This window comes from Eumetopias jubatus, unplaced genomic scaffold, assembly GCF_037043125.1.
Source record: "Eumetopias jubatus isolate StellerSeaLion01/CBP00866 unplaced genomic scaffold, mEumJub1_p1.0 scaffold_2, whole genome shotgun sequence".
NCBI classification, from domain to species: Eukaryota; Metazoa; Chordata; class Mammalia; order Carnivora; family Otariidae; genus Eumetopias; species Eumetopias jubatus.
In genome coordinates, this window is record NW_028274808.1 from 191,714,752 (window position 1) to 191,735,387 (window position 20,636).

Here is a 20,636-nt window from a genome sequence, read left to right on the forward strand (position 1 = left end):
GGGCCACATTCTATCTGTGTCTTCACAGTCTCCCTTCTATGTATGTCTGTGTCCAAATTTCCCCTTCTTATGAGGACCTTAGTCATACTGGATTAGGAGCCACAGTAATGAACACATTTTAACTTAATTACCTCTATAAAAATCCAATTTCAAAATAAGATCACCTTCTGATGTACCGGGGGTTAGAATTTCAATATACAAATTTTGGGGGGATACAATCTAATCCATAATACTTACATTAACTTGCCAGTTGTGTGAGTATGCTATCTTCAAAGCATATCCTTCAGCCTCCATATTACCATTTGAAACTAGCACATATTACTAATTCATGAGGGATTCATGATTATTGTTATTTTAAGCCATTAAGTTTGGTTTGAGTTGTTATGTAGCAATAGATAACTCAAACATGCTCTTCTTTGGACTGGCCACTTATCATTGATTTTCATTACATAACCTAAGAACTCTGTCTTCAACTGATCCTTTGTTCAATTGACCCATTTTATTCCTGGCTGCCTTAGGTAGGGTTTATAATCCAGTTCTGGCCCCCAAGAATGAAACCTCAGCTCTGTATAGAGTTAAACCATACAATCTGCTCCCTATACCCAGTCAGTCCAAAACATAGTTTGGACACCTGGCCACCCACCCAAAGCACCCCTAAGATCTCTTACAGACACAACTTGGCTTGTGATAAGGAGATGTCAATGAAAAAACTCTTGAAGAAGACAGGCTAGTGTATCAGAGAAAAAGTGAAATTAATGTTAATTTTTCAGGGCGCCTGGGTGGCTCAGCCAGTTAGGCATCTGCCTTTGGCTCAGGTCATGCTCTCAGGGTCCTGGGATGGAGCCCCACAGCTGGCTTCCTGTTAAGCAGGGGAGTCTGATTCTCCCTCTCCCTCTACCCCTGCTCATGCTCTCTGTCTCTCTCTAATAAATAACATCTTTAAAAAAAGATTAATTTTGCAAAACAAGTCACTGCTTCTTCTGAACTTTACTATCCTAATGTCTAAAAAAGCCTGTTCACATAACTAGTTTTACCAATATACTCCCAAGGAGATGAGCTCCATTGGCATCAGCATGAGACTTCATTCTTGTAAATTTTCCATCACCCTTCTGGATTGTTTCTTCCAGCTCTCTCTCTCTTTTTTTAAATTTAATTTTATTTAAACTCAATTAATTAAATTCAGTTAATTGACATATAGTACATCATTAGTTTCAGAGGTAGAATTCAGTTATTCATTAGTTGCATATAACACCCAGTGCTCATTATATCATGTGCCCTCCTTAATGCCCATCACCCAGTTCTCTTTCTATTTAAATATAACACTTGGGGGGACCAGGTCTTATTTTTTTTTTTTTTTTGTCCCTAAGCAGGAGTAAAGATAGTCTCTTCTACCTGAGACAACCAGGAGTGAGAACATCAAATGACACATCTGGCCAGAGTCTTAGAAGTACCAGGGTGGAAGCTGGGAAGACTCAGATCAAATATCAAGTTCAAAGGGCAGGACCAGAGTTAAACTAGAAGAAAAAAAAAGTCTAGAGACTGATTGTTCCTCCACTTTCTCTTTGGTTTTCACTGCCTTCCCATCAATTTTCTTTCCTGGAATAGACACTGAGGGAAGATGGGAAAATCCAATTAGCTTGGAGGGCCTGGGCCTAGGACTGCAGGCAGAGGAAATCTTGGCACCTCCAGATTCAGGGACTTTGATCATTGATCCCCTGTGGCCTCTGAGTGCTGGTTCAATTGCAAGAAGTGCCACAGAGACTCTGTAAAATTGAAGACTGTGGACAAGATTAACACATTTTATGGAGTGGTTCAAACTACAGTTACTGATTAGAAGATGTACCTTTATACCTATGGAAATTTTTTTGCAAAAAGTATTATATTCTTAAGCTCAAAGGCTGGAGTCATTGTGGGAGCAAAATAATTAAGTGACTCACAAGGACAGGGCTATGTATGATTATTAACCTCACAGAAATTAAAGCAGAATGTGATTTTTTTTTTTTATGTTGATCACCTTAGGACCACCAACCAGATGTCTAAACCTAAAAACGTCCCTTTACAAGCAGGTTGATTGTCTAAGGCAAAAACCTCCAACTTAATTTTGGTTTAAAAGATCTTCTCTTAGTTCTAACCACCATTTGCCATGTAGAATATTTGCATAGCTTTTTTTGCCTTAGGGTTTATTTCATGTAGAACATCTCCCAATTTAAGATGTAGCAATTCTTCTGTACCTGAAAAGCAAAGAAATTCTCCATTTTAATTTGATAGTTTTGGGCTTCACAGTTCATTATGAGAACCAAACTCAAGGCTTTATGTATCGACAGATGGCATGATTATACTCATTAAATGTGTTGCACTCCTATAGATTTTCCTTAAACTTAGACTTGTCAACTTGTATGTGATGGAGTAAGCCTAGGGATAAAACAGAAGGGAACCAGTGAGTGTATGCCTTCTTTTAAAGAACTCAATAAAATAAAATGTATATTTTTATAATAGGTTACACAATGTGTATTCCCATTCACCAAAGAGGTAGTGTCATATAAACATGAAGAGGGACAAAGGGGAGGTTTGAAGGTGCCCTTGTGGCATTGACCTCAAGGGAGTAAAATGAGACCTGAAATAGCAAGTGTTTACTTAGTAATTAGCCTTTCTTCTCTTAAATATTTACTTACGATATTTGTAGACCTGTGTTCAGGGCCAGAAGATTAAATCATCTGACCAGAGTTAGAGCCAGGGCTGTGATTATGTGTAGACCATATGTGATTGTGCAATTTGAATCCCCAGCCTCACAATCAGATAAAATAGAGTAAAAATAATATACTACTTCCAGGATGGCTTCATCTCTCTCCTCCAGTGGCGGGAATGTATATTCACTGGCAAGACAAGACAGACTAGAATAAGCATAATAAAAGAGGTATTAAAAATTCATGAACAAATGAACTCAATCTGAGTAAGCCTTTTGAGACTCAGAGGAATTTGACAACAGCCTGAAGGATGGGATTAATTTTAACACTTAGCACTCAGACAGTGAACTCTTCCAACAGATAACAAGCTCCTAGAGGGCAAGACTTATGTCAACTTTACTACAATTTCTAACTCACAGCACTGTGTCTGGTTCACGGTAATTGTTTGTTTTAATAATGGCGCTTTTGATTCCAACTAACAGAAGACTCAATAGCTGACTTAAACAATAGGGACAAATATATTAGCTCATATCTATGGGTCATGTGGCTACAGAGTTGGTCATTCAGTGTCTCAGCAATCCAACAAGTACCCAGTTTTTTTTCCCCATCTTTCACTTCACCATCTTCATTAATTTGACTATGTCCTTGGCTAGAACCTGCATTATCATTTTCAGTGTAAGAAAAGGGACTATTTATTCCCACTGTTTATATGTCTGAGGGTTATGGAATTTTCACGAAAGACCACCAGCAAGCTTGTCCCTCACAACTCATTGACTAAAATTGGGTCACAGACTTCCCTCAAACCAATCACTGTTAATGGGAAAAAGATTGCTATGTTTGGGCAAATTAAATCAGGATTTGCCTCTGAGCTGTATGGTGAAGGAGTGAAACAAAATCAGTCATTCTTGTTGGGTAGGCAACCAGTAGTGCTTGACCCATTGTCCAACATATACTAAATTTGAACTGAGATGGAATAGTGTATCTAGACAGAAAGTGCAGCATTAGCAAAGATAAAGGGAGCTCCCGTGTTATCCTTGCTGGACTATTTCCATCACTCCCTCATTGTCTTCAATCTCTTCCCCTCCAGTCTTGCCTCCAAATGACTTTCAGAGTGATCTTTTTAAAAGGTTAAACAAGTTGTTCTCTTGCTCTCAATAATATAAAAATACTGTGAAAATGCCTGAACTTGGGTTTTCATTTCTAGTCCAATATTCTTATCTATAAACTATGATGTTTCCTTTATTTAATTTTACATTTTTATAGTAGAACCATAGCATGCTGTTTTAGTCTATCCTGGTTGCTATAACAAAAATATTTGGGTTAGCTTATAACAGCAAACATTTATTTCTCATAGTTCTGGAGGTTGGAAAGTCCAACATCAAGGTGCTGGCAGATTTCGTGCTGGTGAGAGCCCGTTTTGTGGTTCATAGATGACCACCTTCTCTTTGTGTCTTCACATGGAAGAAAGGGCCAGGGACCTCTCTGGGGCCTCTTTTATAAGGACACTAATTCCATTCATGAGGGCTCTGCCTTCACGAGTCACCTCCCAAAATCCCTGCCTCCTAATGCCATCACACTGGACATTAGGTTTTCAACATAAGAATTTTGGGGGACACAAATAATTCTTTTAGTACATACCAAACTACAAAAGGAAAAATAAAAAAACAAGAGTTTTACAAGCAAACTGTAGCGTAATCTATGCAGAATTAGACGTGATATAATTTAACAGTTATACACTGTGCATGACTTCCAAATGGGCCCTTTAATGGTGTGACATAGGAAGGGGCATACATTAAGAAGATGTCACATTTGTTCTTGGTTTAAAGCCCAAACATAAAGAGACTGTACTCTCCAAAGGGATTTTAGAACAAATCCCATCACCACAGTAGGAAGACGGTGTGTGTGGTGGAGAAAGGGGCTAATGTCCCCAGAGCAAAGACAGAGAGCAGGTTTATGGAAGGAGATGATAGTTGCAGAATCAGACAGCCAGCCATTCCTATGGCTAATTAGTCAAGATTCAAAAATTGTTTTCTTATTAGCTCTTTATTTTGAAATAATTACAGATTCATAAGAAGTTGTGAAGATAGTACAGAAAGTACCTGGGTACCTTCACTCAAATTCCTTGTGGTTACATTATATATAATTGTAGCACAATAACAAAACAATATTTTTACATGTGCGTGTAGTTTGTCATTTTATCACATGTGGGTTTGTGTAACTACCACAGAAACAAGATAGAGAATTATTCCACCACCACAAAGATTTCCATCATGCTTCTCCTATTAAGTTACATCTACCCTCTCCCTTCTGCCAAGATCCCTAAGCCACTAGTGGCAACAACTAATTTGCTTTCCATTGCTATATTATGTTATTTCAAGGTTATATAAAAGAAATCATACACGATGTGATCTTTGTTACTGGCTTTTTTTTTTTTTTCTTCACTCAGCATAATGACCTTGAGACCCATCCAGGCTGTTTCACAATAGTTCTTTCATTTTTAACACTGAGTAGTATTCCATGGTGTCTTAATCTGCTCAGTCTGCTATAATGGATGGAATACCAAAGATTGTGTAGCTTAAATAACAGAAATTTATTTCTCACAGTTCCAGAGCCTAGGAAGTCCAAAAGCAATATGTTGGCCTATTTGGTGTCTGGTTAGAACTCTCTTCCTGGTTTGCAGATGGATGTCTTCATGCTGAATCCTCAAATGACAAAGAGAGGAAACAAGGTTCTGGTCTCTTCTTCTTCTTCTTCTTTTTAAATCAATTAATTAACATATAGTATATTATTAGTTTCAGCAGTAGAGTTTAGTGATTCATCAGTTGCATACAACACCCAGTGCTCACTACATCAAGTGCCCTCCTTAATGTCCATCACCCAGTTACCCCGACCCCCCATCCACCTCCCCTCAGCAACCCGGCTGGTTTCCCAGAATTAAGAGTCTCTTATGGTTTAGCTCTGATCTCCTCTTAAAAGGATATTAATCCCATCATAAGAACTCTGCCCTCATTACCTAATTGTTTCCCAAAGGCCCCATATCCAAGTACCATTACCATGGGGATTAGGATTTCAACATATGAGTTTTAGGATGGATGTGAGTATTCAGTCCATAGCACGTGGTATAGATGTACCACATTCAACCACTCAGCTATTAAAGAAAATTTTGGTTGTTTCCAGTTTGGGGCTATTATAAATAAAGATGCTATAAACTATCATGTAAATGTTTTTGTTCAGAAAACAAAAAAATTGTTCAGAAAACAAAAAAAGGTTTCATGTATCTAGGATAAATGTCCAGAAACACAACTGCTGGATCATAAGATTGGTGTGCATTTAGGTTTTTTTAGAAACTGTAAAGTGTTTTCAAGAGTGGCTGTGCCATTTTACATTCACATCAGAAACTTATAAAAGGTCTACATTTTTTGCATGCTCATCAGCACTTGGTATTGTCATTATTTTTTTATTGTAGTTATTCTAATAGGTGTGTAGTGATATCTCATTATGGTCTTAATTTACATTTCCCTAATGACTAGTGATGTTGAACATCTTTATGTGCTTAATTACATTGTATATCTTCTTTGGTAAAGATATGTCTTTTGTCCATTTTCTAATTGGATAGTTTTATTACTGTTGAGTTTTGAGAGCTATTTATACTATATATATATATATATATAATCTTTGTAAATGTTTTCTCCAATCTGTAGCTTGTCTTTTTATTCTCTTAACAGGATTTCACGGAGCAAACATTTCTAATTTTGAAGTTCAATTTACCAGTTTTTTAAATGGAATCGTCTTTTGGTGTCATGTCTAAGAATGCTTCCTCAAACCCTATGTCCAAGATTTTCCCAATATTATCTTCTAATTTTTTATAGTTTTATGTTTTACATTCAATGGTCCATGTTGAGTTGATTCATGCAAAAGAAAGATCTGAGATTTAGGTCAAAGTTTTTTTTCTTTGTTTTTGCTTCATTCTGTTTTGTTTTGCCTGTGAATTCTTGATTGTTCCTTCTGTTAAAGACGCTATCTCTCCATCACTGAGTTTCTTTTGCATATTGCATTTGTAAGTACTCCTTATATATTAAGGATATTAATAGTCTCTTATACAGATTGAGTGCTGAAAATCAGTTGACTGTACTTGTGTGCAGCTATTTCTAGGTTTTCTGTTTTGTTCTATTGATCTATGTGTGTGTATCTCTCCACAGATACCATACAATCTTGATTACTGTGGCTATATAATAAGGTTTGAAATTGAGTAGAATGATTCATCCTGCCATTTTTTTCCTTAAAATTGTACCAATTGTAGTCTCTTTGCCATACTATATAGGTGGAAGAATAGTTTTTTTTCTATATCTACATAAAATTTTGTTGGTATTTTGATAAAAATTATGTTAAACCTGTTCACCAGTTTGAGACAACTGGTATCTTTACTATTTCTATTTTGATCCATGTGTACACTTTGCCTCTCTATTTAGAACCTCTTTGATTTCTTTCATCAGCATTTTCTTAGTTTCCCCGTACCATTCCTGCACACATTTTGCTAAATTTACCCACAAGTATTTTATTGTTGATTGTACTTAGCAGGAGGAATAGAGAAATTTACATCTAGTACATCCTCCCAGAAGTGGAAGTCCAAATACTTTTCTTTGAGAAACATGTAAGCAATATATAAGGCTGAAAAATCAATGAATAAAAGCAATATGTGGACATCCAGCATAGATGACACCAAACTGTATGGGAAAACAAAAACATGGGATCTTTCAGAGATAATCTGTTGTTCAAGCTTACATAACTACACAAGATTTTGAGTGTGTGCACGCGTGTGTGTAAAGCCTGACATATTATCTTTTTCATTTTACAATTTATTTTGGAAAACATTTCCATGTCAATAGTATAATTGCCCCACTTATTTTTAACTGGTTTCACAGTATTCCATAGCACAGGTCCAGAACACTTACCTTTTTAATTGTCAAATCCCAAAGGCCCTGAAACTTAATTTTACCCCAAATTTTGACACCCAAACTATCTAGCTGCAAAACTCCCTTGAGCTGATATGAGAATACATATCGTTTTGGTGATCTCACTTAGTTTCATTGGGTATGCTTCAGAAGTATAAATATATTTTATTGCTGGGTGCTGCTCAGAGTCTGCTGGAAATAGGAGTACATATCATACTTGGGTTGTATTACTTTACTAAAATAAAAAAGGAGAATCTGTGTTCTTTTTTTTTTTTAATAGGATGTGGAGCCCACTGTGGGGCTCGAACTCACAACTCTGAGATTAAGACCTGAGCTGAGATCGAAAGTCGGATGCTTAACTGACTAAGCCACCTAGGTGCCCCAAAAAGGAGAATCTGCATTCTGAATCAAAACTGGCCCTAAGGATTCTGGATAAGCGACTGTGGACATTTATCATGTTTTATTTAACCTGCTCCTATTGATGAACATTTTAATTGTTTTCAGTATTTGTTTTTACAAACAAAGCTAATACATATATGATTTCATGCTTGTGTGAGATATCTATAAGGTAAATCCTTCAAAGAGGAATTCCAAGGATCAAAGTGTTTTAATATTTATAATTTTGCTCAGTTTGATCAAACTGTTCTTGTGTTCCCATCAGCACTAAGAGTATCAATTTTCTCCGTCTGTGGGCTTTTTGTGTCTACAGAGTGCAATCAGCTCTCAATCAGCCAATGCTTCATTAGCTGGAACTCTCCATCAGCCAGGACAATACTCTCCTCAATTGATGAGACTTGGTGATAGTGAGACCCACAAGGGTTTAATGACAAGAAGAACAACTGGTGCTGAGCCTTGTTTGAGTATCAGGTGGAGTTAACTGCAGCTTCACTCTTGGAAAATAGGGAGCTGGGTATACTAGATGAAGCTTAATGATGAAGTCATTTGACTGATCTTTTAACCAACAAGCCAGATGCTAGGCAGTGATAACATTGTGGGTCAAAGTGAAATGATTGCTTCATGTATAGTTTTAGCAACTGCAAGGTTACCCTTGGTCATTGAATCAGAACACAAGTCATTGCTCATCTAGACAACAAAGCTTATTATTGAAGGAACATAGTGTTAGGAAAGGATCTGGGTTCAAATCCCACCTTTGCTGCCTAGTAACTGTTAATTTAGGCAACTCACTTGACTATCCAGAGATTAGGTTTTCTCACCTGTTTAATTAGAATAATAATACATTATGATTATGATTAAGTAAGATGAATGTATTTTAGATACCTGGCATGTAGTAGGTACTCAATAAATGGCTAGTTTTCATTTTAAAGTTCTGAACTAAGAGGCTCTAGATGCCTGTTAATTTTAAAAATCTTACAATTTTTAAAATCTTACAGATTTTAAAATCATTAGATCTTTTAAAAAGATTGATTTGAACAAGCTTCAGTATAAATGAGTGAATCTTAAGGAGAGTCATCCAGGTTGTGTTATAAATAAACTCATTATTTTCAGTTTATTCAGGACAGGAAACAAATATATAGCAACAGAAATTTAAAAGTGGTAAATAATATATATGGACAGGAAATTTATAAATTAAAAAAGACATATAGTTAAATTTTATGCTAACAAATTTAAGTAGCTCAACACAATGAATACTTTTCTAGGAAAATATATTTGCTAAAATTTAATCACAAAGAAGTAAAATATTTGAATAGCACAATACTCACACAAGATAAGAATGAATTGAACCTATTGATGTGTTAAAGGTATAATATAATATGTCCCAGAAGGGTTTTTCCCAGACTCAAGGATGGTTCAACATTAAGAAATTATTAATCAACATTTATTGCAATAAGAGAGAAAAGGAAAAAATAGGTTTGAATTATCTGATAGGTTGCTATAAGTCTATTAATAAAATTAAATATCTATTCTTGATTTAAAAAATTAGTATATTAATAATGAAGGAGAATAATATTTCTGTAGGATAATAAAGTGTGTGTCAGAATCTAACAGTAAATATCATGCCTACTAATCACTGTTATAAAAGAGCTGTCCTTTGAACTCAGGCGGACTGGCTTCCAAGTAGGCTTTACCATGCAATAAACCTTTATGAATATTACAAGCAACTTCCACTAAAATCCAGTACAAGAAAGTTATTAGGTGCCTGGCATCAATATTAATATTCAATATTTTGGGAAGATTAGAGCAAAATGCAATAAAATCATGTGTGTGTATATATGCCTTCATTCTTGTAATTCATTTCTCTATCTCATTCAAAATAGCAATAGAATTTTATTTATTTTTTAAAAAGATTTATTTATTTATTTTTATTCTTTTTTTAATTTAAATTCAGTTAGTCAACATATTTACTTATTTTTAGAGAGAGAGCAAAGGGAGGGACAGAAGGGGAGAGATAATCTCAAGCAGACTCCCTGCTGAGTGTGAAGCCTGACGAGGGGCTCGATCTCATGACCCATGAGATCATGACCTAAACCAAAACCAAGAGTTGGGTGTTCAACCAACTGAGCCACTGAGGCTCTCCATAGCAATAGTATTTTAAAATACATAATTATTAATGAATAAGAAAGATGCAAAATTTTGAGTTAATTGTACCCAAGTGTATGAAGGAAAACTTAACATATTTATTTATGTTACTAAATAATAAAACTTATAGTTCTTTCAAAAAATAAATTTAATCCTATTGCAGTCAAAATTTCTACTTGCCAAATTGTTTATTGAGATAAATAAATGCACAATATCATCTAATAAACATCTGGGAAAGAATATAATGGTGGGGGAGCTGCATAGGATGACTTAGGGGATTCTTCTACCAGAGATCGGCTGCAGAAATATGGAAAATAGAATAGAGAGGTAGTGGCATGGATAGAGATAGAGACAGATAAATTGAAAGAATAGAATATACAGAAGGTGACTTTTACATATACAAGAAATTGGCATACGATGATATCAGTCTTTCAGAATTCCTGGGGAAAGAGGGACAACTTGAAAAATGGTGAGACAAAGGGAATCAGAAAAAAAGTCAAATCCATCCATTGCACCTTCAGGATTTCAGATGGATTTAAAACATAAATCTAAAAATGCATATATTAAAAATCATATCATGAAGATGTAGAGAGATATATAGACATCTAAGAAGTTGTGAAGGCAGACATCACAAACTGATGATACCTGCTCAGTACTGTCAACACATATATTCATCTTGTCCAAGGGAGGGATTTCAAGGAAGAAAGGAGGGAAGGAAGGAAGGAAATAAGGGGGGCAGTGGAAGGAAGGAAGGAAGGAAGGAAGAGGGGAGAAAGGGGGAGGGGGTAGGGAAGGAGGAAGGAAGGAAGGAAGGAAGGAAAGGAAAGAAAAGAATTGAGGTGGAAGCCTCAAAGACACACCATTCCTGATTGTCTCAGTAATAAAATATTAGGTGGTCTTATACATAGTCCTTTTACACATATCTGTTACCTGCTTGGCTCCTGAAGGCATTTGATTTTGTGTGACTCTCTTCTTAATCATAAAGGAATGGATGTAAATATTTTAGTTTAAACAATGTGTGTACGTAAATATGAAATAAAATGGTAAAGTTTAAAGACAAATAGCACTCAGTAAAATCTTTAACATGAATGACAAACTGAGTGGTAATATCCTTAATATATAAAAGTACTTACAAATCAGTTTGCAAAAGATAAAACCTCAATACAGTAATGGGTAAAGAATACAAAGCGGATACAAAGATATATGGAGGACAAATAATATAAGCAAAGAAATTTCACAGCACAAGTGATCTAAGAGATGAGTATATAATTATTTAGCAAAAGTTGAAATAGTAGTGATGTTCCATATTAGCAAGGGCAAAGTAGAAACAAGCACCTCCAGATATTGTTGATGGGGTTATACATTTGTATATTTTTTCTATGTATGACTTGACAATGTATGTTAAAATATAAAATATGCATACCTTCTGACTCAATAATTCCACTTCAAGAAAATTTCATTTAATCAACAAATAGATATTGAGATTGTATTACATGATAGATACTATAGTTAGATACTGGGGATAAAAAGATGGACAAGTTCTTTAAGCCTCTCATCTTTTCACTGCAGTGTCCATTTTCATGGGAATATATCCTTAGTAGATGATTGTACAAATATACAAATATAGGTGCAAGGGTATTTTTTCCCATATACTTGATGTCGCTAAATTTAGAACTCAAATGCCATCAATAATATGGATTGGATAAATTAATTATTTCACACTCCATAAATGACCACTATGCAGTCTTTTATAAGGTGATAGCAGAGCCAAATGATCTGACATAGAAAATGTCCATGATGTATTACTAAGGGAAAATGCAGATTATAGAACTGTACAGAATGGTCTATCTACCAGTTGAAATGAATTATGCCTAAGTATTAGTGACCTCTAGATGGTAAAATTATAGACAGTTTCATTTTCTTTTTACTTATGTGCATTTTCTACAATAAAAATAATTGTTTATGTTAAATATCAAAGTGAAAACTTCATTCCACTAAAATTACTCTCATATAGTAAATCACCCACTTTTTTCCTGTTACATAATGTCTTCCTTTTAGAAATATATTAGGTACTCAGCTGGCTGTCTCCAGTGTGGTGGAACAGAGAGAAGTAGTGTGTCCTTCCACCAGACTAGAGGTAGGACAGGGCGATGAGGACAGATCATGCCTGAGCTAGGTGTGCAGGCTGGCATCAGAACACGCAAATTGGAGTAGGGCAAAATTTCAAGGCTGATGAAAAAATCTATTGCCCAAGGAGATAGAGAGTCCTGGTTCTTTGAATGACAATGCCAAATATCAGCAGTTTAGAAGCCTGAAATTTCCAGGAGAGCCTCATTACAGTCAGGATATTTTTAAGGCTGGAAAGGATTTTGGAAAGGAATTAGCTCAACAATTTGGCTCCATCATTAAGGAACCTGAGGCTCAGTGAAGATGTAGGGTGGGAAGGGCATGGGAATAACAGTCACCAGGAATTAGTATTGTGAACTTTATGTGAATTACTGTATTCCATGTTCCCTTCAAAATTGTCAGGCTGTTACTATTTTCAACATACACAGAAAAGAAAACAGAATGGGTAGAGAGTTGTTTGAGGCCACAGAGTTAGCAAGAGATAGGCAGCCCCATCTGCCCCACAACTGGTACCCTTTAATCTACCCACCCCAACCACGTGAAGGTCACTGGGGACAGAGGGAGGAGATGGCCCTTCTAACTCCCAAACCAGGGTTCCCCTGAGGGCTCAGTGCTTTGACCACAGGTTCTTCAGACCTATGCAGTGGGCTCTGCTTTCTCCTGGATATTCTCCGGGAGTATCCAGTCCCAGCACCAACTGGATTGGAGGGCCAGAGTCTCTGACACATCTGGTTCTGTAGGGGCACCTATCTTATGGAGCTGCTACAGTCAGGTTGCTGGGGAAAGGCCGTTGTGCTCAGTGTCCTTCTGTGTCCCCTTCTCTGGAGAGGCTGCCTAAGATAGTCAGGGCCTGGACTCAGCCAGAATTAGAGCTCCCGTAGAGTGTTCCAATCACGAATGTGGTTTTATCAGTTCAAGTGAGGGATTCTCAAACTTGGAACTATTGACATTTTGGGCCAGATGATTCCTATTGTTGGGGGCTTTCCTATGCATCGGTGGGGGTGTTCAGCCACTTCGCTGGTCTCTACCCATTAGATGCCAGGAGCTCCCTCCTCCAAGTCCAAGTCGAGGCCATTAAAAATGTCTCCAGACATTTGATCTGAAGGCAAATCTCCCCAAAGTGAGAACACTGGTTTAGGGAAATGTCTACACTCTTTCTCCTCCCCAAACACCCTTAAAAAACCTAAATGAAAACCTAGGAAGGAGAATCGCACAGTTTTTCTAGAGGCTAATTAGACCCTTATCTGCTTCTTGTGTGCGTATGGAGATGCCCAAATGGTGAAGATTTTACCTGATTCAGTCAGATAATCCTCCCTCCTTTCCAATTTTTTAGGCTGTCTTCACTTATTTCCTTACCATTCATCTGCCTCTTGATGTTTTTACTTTCTGAGTTTTACATGGGGAAAACCCTTGTGTAGCAATTTTTAATTCTGCCAGCTTTGCTTCCTAGATTCCTTTATATCTTTTCTGTACCCCCCCATTACCCTTCCTCTGTTTTCCCAGCCAGTTTTGTCATTCTTCTTTGTAAAGATGGAAGGCTGGCCGAGGTAGAGTTCAGGGGTCTGCATCAGGTCTGTGCTCATTCTTTGTCATCCTTCCATTGTCCTATGATCTGGAACAACTCACACACCCTCTCTGACACTCACTTCCTCATCTGTAAATAGGGGGAGTCTTGTCTGCCTTTCTTACCTCACTAGATTGTATTAAGGGTCAAATGACGGAATAGATGTGAAAGTGCTTTGCAAGGAATAAAGGGACATGATTTATTAAAATTATCATTATTATGACCAACTGCCCACGTCATTTAAATTACAGATGGGACAGATGAGCTTTTTACCATGTGGCCTCAGCCCATCTCTTCAGCCTTGCTTGGCACAGGGAAGACACACTGGCCGGGAGTCTGGGAGTCTGGGAGCTGCTGGCTCTATGACCTAGACTTGCCCTGTGTTTGTCGCTGCCCTTCTTTGAACTCCAGGTTTCTTGTCTAGCTCAACCAGAGGATTTGCCAGGATGCCCTGATGTCCCCTCTTTCTTCCTTGCAGACTAATCTGTGGGATGAGGTGTTGCCTCCAGGGCAGTGTTTAGAGTAACTGGCCTCTTCAAGTTTACCTCAATTTTTATTCTGTCTTCTAAACTGCATTTGGGATGCTGACACCTGGAATAACACTGAGCATTTTTCTAGGAGACTCTTAAAGAGAAGGATCACATCAGAATTCCCTCAGGAGAATTTTTCAGATTATCCAATTCCACATTCACTTTTTTTTTTAATTTTTTTATTGTTATGTTAGTCACCATACAGTACTTCATTAGTTTTTGATGTAGTGTTCCATGATTTGTTGTTGGCGTATAACACCCAAGTGCTCATTACAATATGTGCCCTCCTTGATACCCATCCATATTCAGTTCTGACCTCTTGGATGGCAACATACTTTAAGTTCCACTAAACTAGAAAAATGTTTTATGATATGGAAGCAAGATAAGAAGACCATCTCCCAGGAGTTTCTACAGGATTATGTGGGAAGTAAGTAGAAGCCCACTAGGACAGTAGGTGGAAGGTGTGTCCACTATAAGCTCACTAATGCCCTTAGGATGTAAGAGCAAGAGCTAGGGGCTGAAACTGTGGAAAGAGCCAAGATGCCCATCGACAGATGAATGGATAAAGAAGAGGTGGTATATATACACAATGGAATATTATGCAGCCATCAAAAGGAATGAGATCTTGCCATTTGCAACTACGTGGATGGAACTGGAGGGTGTTATGCTGAGTGAAATAAGTCAATCAGAGAAAGACATGTATCACATGACCTCACTGATATGAGGAATTCTTAATCTCAGGAACAAACTGAGTGTTACTGGAGTGGTTGGGGGTGGGAGGGATGGGGTGGCTGGGTGATAGACATTGGGGAGGGTATGTGCTACGGTGAGCGCTGTGAATTGTGCAAGACCGTTGAATCACAGATCTGTACTTCTGAAACAAATAACGCAACATATTTTAAGAAAAAAGAAAAAGAAGAAGATAACAGGAGAGGAAGAAAAGGGGAGTATGTCAGAGGGGGAGACGAACCATGAGAGATGATGGACTCTGAAAAACAAACTGAGGGTTCTAGAGGGGAGGGGGGTAGGGGGATGGGTTGGCCTGGTGATGGGTATTGAGGAGGGCACGTTCTGCATGGAGCACTGGGTGTTATGAACAAACAATGAATCATGGAACACTGCATCAAAAACTAATGATGTAATATATGGTGATTAACATAACAATAAAAAAATTAAAAAAAAAAAGAGCTAGGGGCTGGCTGGGCTGAGGTCAAGAGGTTGGTGGAAGGTCAGACCCAATCCTCTAGCCCAGTGCTGCTCAAAAGACCTTTCTGAGATGATAGAAATGCTCTGACCTACACTTTTTTTTTAAAAGATTTTATTTATTTGAGAGAGAATGAGAGATAGAGAGCACGAGAGGGAAGAGGGGCAGAGGGAGAAGCAGACTCCCTGCTGAGCAGGGAGCCCGATGTGGGACTCAATCCTGGGACTCCAGGATCATGACCTGAGTCGAAGGCAGTCACTTAACCAACTGAGCCACCCAGGCGCCCTGATCTACACTTTCTTTTCTTTATTTTTTTTAGCAGCCTTCTTGAGATGTAATTGATACACAAAAAACTGTATATGTTTAGTGTGTACAATTTGATGAGTTTGGACATATGCTAATATTCATGATATCATCACCACCATCCAGGTGTTAAAACATCCAATACCTCCAAAAGTTATCTGGGTCTCTTTTTTCCTTTCTCTTTCTTTACTACATGGGACAAGACCATTCAGATGATTCAAGCATGACACCATCTATATAAAAACCTTCTATTTCCTTCCAATGCAGCTAGAATAAATTACAAACTCATTACATATTTTCAAAGAAATAAATTCAAAGCCAATATCCCCAGGCGTTTTTATAGTGGATTTCCAACTTTTAAGGAATATTTAAGTCATATGTTATCAAAATTATTCCAGACCATAAGTGTTTTATGAGGTAAACATAACCTTGTGAACTTGCAAAAGACAGTCCAGAAACAAAATTCCAGTCCAATCCCACTTATGAACACAGGGGTTCAAATCTATACATGCACACACACAAATTACAAAGGAAATTTATCGCAATATTTTCAGGAATAATACCCATATTTACTTGAGAAATAGTTTAATATAAAGAAATAAATTGACAATTTCTTTTTGCAATTCTTAGCACATAATAATAATAGCTCATGCTTAATGAGCACTTACTATATGCCAGGTGTTATTCTAAATGTTATTTAATCCTCATAACACCCTTTTGAGGTTGGTGTTATTGTCTCCATTTTATTTTTATTTTATTTTTTTTTTTTTAAGATTTTATTTATTTAATTGACAGAGAGAGAGAGACAGCGAGAGAGGGAACACAAGCAGGGGGGGTGGGAGAGGGAGAAGCAGGCTTCCCGCTGAGCAGGGAGCCCGATGTGGGGCTTGATCCCAGGACCCTGGGATCATGACCTGAGCCGAAGGCAGTCGCTTAACCAACTGAGCCACCCAGGCGCCCCCATTATTGTCTCCATTTTATAGAAAATGGTGGAGACACAGAAAGGTAAAGATTTTGTCCAAAGTCACACAGATAGTAGAGTCAGAGGCAGGATATGAATACAGGCAGCCTACCCCTGATCTTGGGGTTCTTAACCCTCATGCTGCCCAGCAGGCGTATGGTAAATATTTGTTGACTTAATTTTTTTTAATTGTTTCTGCTAAGATTATCTCTTACTGCATGCCAACACCCCCATGCCAAATGCAATTTCTTAAGATAAAATACATTATTGTGACTCACAGGTTTCTGTGGGTCAACTGGGCAAGGCTACCTTGGGGTCCGCCATGAAGTTCCAGTGAGATCATAGCTGAAGGTGTGGCTGGAGTGGACACCTGGTGGCTTGTTTACAATATGTCAGAGGCTCTGATACTTCTTGGCATCTGCACTAGGCTTGGGCTTCTTACAGCATGGTGGTCTATAGGTAGCTACACTTATTCAATAGCCATTAGCTTCCTAGAGGCGAGAAGTGGAAGCTTCTAGGCCAATTGATTGCAACGAGTGGACGCAGCATCATTTCCACCACATTCTATGGGACAAGCAGTCACAGGCTCCCTCTGGCTTCAAAAGGACACAGAGGACATAGGAAATAGGCTCACCTGTGGGTGGGGAGTGGCAGTAGCCCATGACAGAAGAGCAGGTGTGAGCTGCCATAATTACTATGTTTATTTAATAATGCTAAAGCAAAGCACTATGCAATGATACTCAGTAAAAAAGAAGACTCCTTCCTTCCATATTTGCCCTCATCTTTTTGGTTTGCCTCAGCTCTCTCCAACGGGTAAGCACTTTCATTCCTTTTTTCCTAGGTCCTTTATGGAAATATAAACAAAAACAAATGTATATCCTTCTCTTCCTCATTCTTACACAAAAGGGGGGACACTGTATTCACTAGCTATCATCTCATATCTTGGAGAACTGCCTATATTAATATGTACAAAAAGAGAAAGGGGGACAGAGGGAAAGGAGGAGGGAGAAAGAAGAGGGAAGAAATAAGGATCAAGGATAGAGTTTAGATACTACATACCAACAAAAAACATGAGAGTTTACACTACATTATTAATAGCAGTTATCTCTCTATAGAGCAATTAATGCACTTTTTTCTCTTTTCTGCATTTTCTAAATTTACTATAATGAACATATGCTACATTTGTGATAAAAATGTTTTTAATACCCAAACCACATGGTTCAATTTTTATTCTGCTCTGTATTTTGTTGTTGTCATTGTGTGCTTTTTTTTTTTTTTTTTTTTTTGAGGAATTGACCTCCAACCATAGTATAGATAGAAAAAGAGGACTGAATCAGCTTTCTTTGGGGATTTCTCAAACACACCTGCACGTGCTTAGGTGTACTGTGCCGATTCCTTTTTTTCTGCAACCTGACCTTCTATTAAATTCATGATCTTACCTTATTATCATGAATATAATCATTGAGTCATGTACTTACCACATGCAAGGCAAGGCACTTTGCTCTATGTTTGGGGTATGGAGATGACAAAGAAGAACACATATACACCTATCTGGGCTATAATTTGATAAGTGTCATATTAGCAGCTTAATTTGGGATCAAAAAGCAAAGACATATCAATTTTGCCAATAGGCATTCAGGGCACAGTTTGCATAGTGATGTTATTTGAGCTGGATCATCAAACAACCCAATTTTGAAAAAGGTAGGATAAGGCAGTCTAAGTAGGAGCTGTGGTCTCTGCTGGGGGCCTGGTGAAGCACATTTATGGGTGAAATGGTAGCAAGTGACACTGCAAATACAGACCAGGATCCAAGGACAGAAGGGCTTGTAGGCAAACTGAGAAGTTGCAAGTTCTGCCCTTGAGCACTGGAGGGACAGCCAAGGAAGGAGGGTGACTATGTGCCAGGCACCAGATTTGTCTTTCCCCTATTCCAGCTGCCTTTTGCGCAAGACACAATGCGTTAATATTTGTTCTTGTAACAGGTACTTTCTGAGTTCAAGGAAATAAATCCTTAAGGTTTTTATTTCATTTACACTCTCGGCAAACTCTAAAGAAGACATTGTGTCCCCTGAGGTTTCAGTGGAGGTGAAAACACAGGGATTAGACTGGGTTCAAGGCTCTCTTGAGCCTCCTCTGGGCGTTGCTGATGGATATAATGCACTTTGCCTCCAAAAAATAAAATAAAAAATAAATAATCACACTGAATTGTAATTTTAGTGCCCCCTCTTCCCCATGGCTAAGAGCCCTGAGAAACTAGTCAGGGACTGTTGTTTTGGTCCCCAGGGCACTCAGCCCCATGTATGGCCTATTCTGGACTCTCAAAGCAAGTTAATTAGCATACGCGTGGAGAAGCAGGACAAAAACACGCTTCTTGAAGGACTAATCTGAAAAAATGAGTCTTACAACAACTTTATCTCCCCGTTGGTACTTGTGGGTATCTCTGGCAGGAGGAAAACCAGACAGTGGGTGCACAGAGCACAGAGTAGTAAACTGTGAGAGCTGGTGTAGCATTTAGGTGGAGAGGCCAAAATCGTTAGATTCCTACTTTCCTTTGTTCACTGGAAGCCACCTTTCCCTGATGGCCCAGAGGGAGGGAAAGGAGGCTTGCCAAGGCCAGCCATCATGAGACCATCTGGGAAGACTGGCCTGTTGGGGGTATATGTTTAATTTCTGTCCTTCAGGACACACTAAGGAGATAGGGGACTTAGAAACTGCTTGAGCTCCTCACAGTTAAAGGGACCCCCTCTGAGATTTCACAGGCTCATTTAATGCCTCACCAGCAAGTTACTGCTCAAATAAAAAACCTCCCTTAATTCTTCAGCTGGAAATGCACCCCTATATTTTCTGAATCAGCAAAGCACTTTGTGTTTAAGGATCTTAGAACACTGTGGCAGGACAGAGAGAACATTGGTTTTAACCCAGATGACCCTGGTTTTGAGATCTTGCTGAGCCACATGCTTGCTCTGTGACCTTGGAAATACATTTATTTATTTGAGTCCATATTACTTTTATCATTAAAGAGAAGGTACTGTTGACTGTGGGATTGTTGTGAGAATGAGCTGAAGCTCTATGTCAATGACTGCTTAATTATTACTCAGCCAGGCCTAAATTCAAAATCCCATTTGTACCACGTAATCCCTGGGTAAGACTTGAGGACAGTTTCTTAGCCTTTAGATATTTGAGTGTCCTCTTTCTGAAAAATGACATTCACCTTGTATATTGGTTGTCAGAATTAGTGGAAATGTAGATAATATGCCTAGCAGAGTTTCTGGTATCTGGCAGATACCCAAATATGACCACTCCTCTTTTTATTTCTCCATGATGTTGCCTTGTCTCTCCCACTCTTCAGATGTTGAAAAGACTATAAAGATTCTTTGAAAGCTAGAAGCAGGCCTGCTCCCAGATATCTTCAATTATTGAATAAATAAAACACAAAGATATGCTGAAAAATTATCTTGGCAACACTGGAGAATAAGAGGAATAAATCCATAGGTGGCTTCCTATAATATTAGATTACAACTAAAATGCTCTGAGTGGCACAAGCCCAGACTCCCAAGAGTCCTTGCCTCTGTCACCAGTGTGTAGACACACTGGTCTTACTATGTCCACAAACGGCCAGTACCTCCCAGACTCGGGGCATTTGTGCACTTCCTTTGCCTGGGATATTGTTCGCATGAATTTCCATCTGGCTGTTTTCTTCTTGCCATTTGAAAAATTCCCTGTGGTTGAGAGATCATTTCTTTGGGGAGATTTTCCCAGGCCATGCTCTCAGA